The sequence below is a fragment of the Rhagoletis pomonella genome, unplaced genomic scaffold (assembly GCF_013731165.1).
Source record: "Rhagoletis pomonella isolate Grant_MI unplaced genomic scaffold, Rhpom_1.0 Rhpom_scaffold_00006, whole genome shotgun sequence".
Taxonomy (NCBI): Eukaryota; Metazoa; Arthropoda; class Insecta; order Diptera; family Tephritidae; genus Rhagoletis; species Rhagoletis pomonella.
The window spans coordinates 21216417-21221315 of record NW_023458560.1 but is presented as its reverse complement, the minus strand read 5'-3'; the positions used below and the strand labels follow the sequence as shown (position 1 = coordinate 21221315).

Genomic DNA, 4899 nt, shown 5'->3' with positions numbered 1-4899 from the left:
GTCCCTAGGGACCTTGTACAATTTTAGAAGAAATAACAAGTTACTTGTCTTCATGTTTTGATTTTTTTTTCACTTGTTCTTCAAATTATTTCATTCCTAATATATATGCAGGACGTTAATTTAATCAAAAGACAACATGTACAGTCGAAACATCGAGCAACTCTTTGTAGGTCCCTAAGGACCTTCTCACGAATCTAACGTCATCGGCACTGTCACTCATCGGAGGGTTAAAAGTCAGTGAAAATTAGTACTTTTTTTTGTAAGTTCAGGACATTAGCGTACTGATTTATGGAATGGTAAAAATCAATACAGGAGTTGAAATTTCAGTATGTCTGGCAACCCTAGGTCGTCTTCGCTGGAATGACCCAAAATAAAAATCTATAAAACTGCACGTAGGAAATATAAATTTTTTCTATTTCTGTGTTCGTATGGAATAGTAGCTTATGTCGGCAAGCTGGCTTTAGAATAAAGCGGCATTCCCTTCATTCTTTAAACGACAAAAAATGTTTTGATGAGACTTAATAAAAATATTGACTTGCTAGTATCGGAACTATTTATGCACGTTAATTTGCCAAAAGTTTTTCAACGGCTCATCGCCAGTGAGCCATTCGCAATCGTGTGCTGCAAATGCCGCATTATACTAAAGCCAGCCTTTCGACATAAGCTACTGTTCCATACGAACACAGATTTTTTAAATCATCATAAGGTCCTAAGGACGCTTTAGAATTTAAAAAGACATTTTGTTCTATCAAACTGTCTTCAATAAATTTACAGGTCTCAAGAAAAAAATGCCTTATATACATATAAGTTCTACTTCAAATTCATTTTCTTCAAATCTGAATCGATATCAGACGTGTACAACTGACCCACTCACATATCTGACAATATCGCACATTTTTACTGCTTAAGTAAATATTCAAGTCAGAAAGAGAACATTAAGTATGTTAATAAATGGCAGCAAGTACAAAGGGCAAAACACATCTATATATGTATGTATGTATGAGTATATATATGGGATTCAAAAGGAGAGGAAAATCTAACGGTAGCAATAGCAACACCACCGATTTATGCGGCAAGCTAAGCGGCATATTTCACAAGCCTTGTTTTTATTGCTTCACGTGTAAGTGATTTTTATAAACTGGAAGACGAAGCATACAAATACAATATTTGCTAAAGCGGCACATGCTAAAATAATGCATGTTTGTATGTAAGTATTTTCCCCAACGCCAATCATGGCATACAAGAAGAAGAATAAAAGGCTTTTGAATGTTTTTTGAAAAGAGCAAAAAATTTAAGAAAATATCGAAGAAATGAAAAAGAAAAAAAAATAATCTTTCAGTGCCTATCTCATTGTATGTGCGCAACCGTTGTTGTCCCTTTCAAAGGGTTTACCGACAAATCTGACGTGTTACAAATAGGATGTAGTAGCAGAGAACGTTCTGGTAGTAGCGGATGCATGACAATAACAGCTAAGCAGCTTTATTGTAGTAAGCAGCATTTAACGCCGTCGATAGTAGAAGGAATTGTCAGCGAAAACAATATTTGCGCGAAAAATATGCTAAAACATTTACGAAGATAAATAAACGTTTAGAAAGTGCACGAAAGTCAACTCCGTAAGGAGGCGGAATGTTGCGGAAAGGACGAATGTGTTTGGAATAAAAAGTAAGTGGCACGGTAAACATGGAGCTGTAATGCTTTTCAAGCAGATAAGATAATACAATAAAATACAAGTGACACATATTTTGCGCGCGCTTGTAAGTGTTCATAGGCGTAAGAGATTAACTTTGTAAAAGGAAAAGAAAATAAAAAACGTTTTTTAGAGTTTTTGTGGAACAAGATAGCACTTTAGATATGAAAGTATGAAAGTTTTTTAAACGTTGATAATTCATCAAAGTATTTTAAGAATAGGTTTTGTGGCCCGCCTTCGTGATACAAGCTTTAACATAATGCTATCAAATGCTGCTCCTCAATCTGTTATACCAAATACTAGATCCCAATCATTTTGATACTCGTACTCATAGAGTAATCTTAGTTGAGCCTGTCTTAATATTTCCCTTTACGGGGAATTTAAGGGTACACATTTTATGTTAGGACATTGTCAATGTTTATGCCAAATTTAAAATAAATCCGTCCTTCCCGTAGGAAAAAAACTTACTTTTGGCACATCGCCTTTACCGGTAAGAATATACTTTTAGTTAAATATATGTACATACATATGTGTGTATCTACATGCCGAATTATTGCATTTTATTTAACATAAACGGAAAAAGGTGATGTACATTTTGTGGCCTGGATAGAAGATTACCGTACGTTACTTTTGGCAGATTTGGCAAAATCGTGATTGAAGTTTGAAATGTAGTTTCTCAAAAACGCGACGATAGATTTTATCCGAAGTTGCGACAAATAATTAATGGCATTTTTAAATTATTTTGTTTGTATTGTTTATTTTTATATATTTTTGAGTTTATGAAGGATTTTCTTAAATAAAATTTTTGTTGTATTCTTCATTTGCCAACAATGTTGAAGGCATGAATGTGATACAAATTTGTACTAAATTGCCGATACTTTTAACTCAATATCTCGGAAACTAAAGGAGATACCCTGCAGTGAAACCCCAAACTAGTCAGGAAAAATACTAGTTTACAACTAGAATTTCCTGACAGAAACCGAACTAGTTCGAAAATAACCAGACTTGTACCAAGTACAAAATGATTTGTTCATGCCGTTTTATTTGACTTCGACAGTTTAATACAATAAAGTACACAAAATATTATAACTTTTATTTGGGTATATTGTAACCAAGTACATATTCCATTATACCAGGCCTGTTAAATCATATTGATTATTAATTGAAGCATGTTTTTTTGGATAACCATTTAATGATTAATTACCGATATTACCACCTTATTAATGAATAATAATTAATTACTTTAAAAAAGTTTTAATTAATTCATTAATTCTAATTACATCATTATTTTGTTATTTTTGATAATTTTCAGTTATTTTTGACCTTTTTTAATTACACGATTAATATAATTATTTAATTAATTGTTATTATCAATCAAAAAGCCAAACTATAGACAAAAAATAGGAATATTTAATAACTGCTTGAATTATTTATTTATTTCTTTTATTATTATCCAAATCTCAAATTTTAAACATTTTTAAAAAGCATAGATTGAAATGTGCAAAGCTAACGAATTTAATTTATTTTAATGAAAACTTGTATTTTTATTTTAGTTCACACAAAAATTAGTTAAAGTATTCATTTTATTTTTAGCTAAAATGTTTTCTCTTGCATATTCAATATTACTAAAAAAGATAAAAATATAGTATTTATTGTACCTGAAAGTTTTTACTTTTAATAATATTTAATAAAAAATGCATCTAAATTTATGTTCGAATGTTTGGAATATTTATGTATTTATTTCTGCTTTTATACATAGATGTTGTATATACATGAATTCATTTTATTTTTTGACTCCCAAAGTAGTGGTTTTGGTCCTTAATATTTTTTGGTCTATTTTGCACTAGTATGAGACGGGTATATTTCTGACCGATATCTGACAACTGCCATCTCGTAGGACATCCCCATGTTAAAAATACCAGTTGATTGTATGGAAAAAAGATAGTTGGCTGACTAGTTGTGCAAGCGGTTCATACTAGTTGTGAAGTAGTTTACAACTAGTACATTTGACTACAGGCTATTCAAACGCTGATAAAATCAATCGGAAAATTTTATTTTAAAATAGATACATAACTCCATCTTTAACAAAAAATCTTCAAAATGGCGCTCACACAAACTTTTAATCATATATACTTTGGAAACCTGGACACTCTCTTAAAAAATGTTTTGGTGCAAATATGTAACAGAGTTGGGCACTTTGCGATTACGATTATATTTTGCTTTGACTGTACTTGTAATTATAACATGCTTGATTGCGAATACTTTAATTATAATCCCTAAAATTTAACGATTACGACTACTGTAGATTGCAAATGGTTAAAAATTACCGTTTATTTTTTAGAAATTTCTTTGTCGCATTTGCCTACATATAACGAATAAGCACAATTTATTTTTATAAGGAATTCCGCAACAACTTCGGAAAACAAATTCTAAAACGAAAATTTTTAGATACTTGATGAAACTTGCACTAGAATTGAGTGAGTTATGAAACTGCGCACTCAAAATCTTTCAAAAAAAAATTTGAATGAAAAGTTCGAAATTTTTATGTAAGTTTTTTTTTTAATATTGCACAAAGTTTGAAACTTGGATTTATACAGGTTTCGTTAAAAAATGAACTATATATTTATAGAAAAAAACTAAACTTAAATAACCGAAAAATAAAATAATTGTGAAAACTTGGCAAATTTGGTGCGACTAAAACTTTTTATTCTTTATTTGTTAATTAACTTTATAAAAGTTTGGTTTAGTTTATGAATACATAAAAATAAAATAAAAAGAGAGACCAGCAATATATCAAAATAGATACAATTTCTTTTGCAAATAAAGAGATATCTATGGGTCGAGAATTTTACGAAATTTCGGGCGAAATCGGAGAATTTCATTGTCGAAATCGGGGAAATCTCAAAAAAGGGTTGGCTACCCTGGTTTGCGCTTTTATACTCTGCGTGTCATCTATTACTTTTTCTCTCTCTTTTCTCTCTTTTGATTCCCAGTACTTGTATTTGTACACGTGCAATTGTAAGGTTTGTTTTTCCATTGCCAGATGAATTTCATTTATACAAAAAATCATATTTGTGTGGCATATTTGGAGGAATATTATTAAAAATAAGTATAAATATGGCATCATAATTCTATCACGGCTCTCTTTGCACTTAGAAACTTAATTCAGAAATCAAAAATCTATAGTTCTCCAAGTTTTGAAGTGAAGTGTT

At 30.6% G+C, this 4899-nt stretch overlaps 1 long non-coding RNA gene across 1 annotated transcript in view; it reads left to right on the top strand.

The window, feature by feature from the left end:
- Positions 1–94: 94 nt before the first annotated feature.
- LOC118741658 overlaps positions 95–4899 on the top strand; it is a 21379-nt gene continuing 16574 nt past the window's right edge. The window contains exon 1 of the long non-coding RNA XR_004993316.1: positions 95–233. This is a non-coding gene — a long non-coding RNA (uncharacterized LOC118741658). The remainder of the gene's footprint in view (positions 234–4899) is intronic.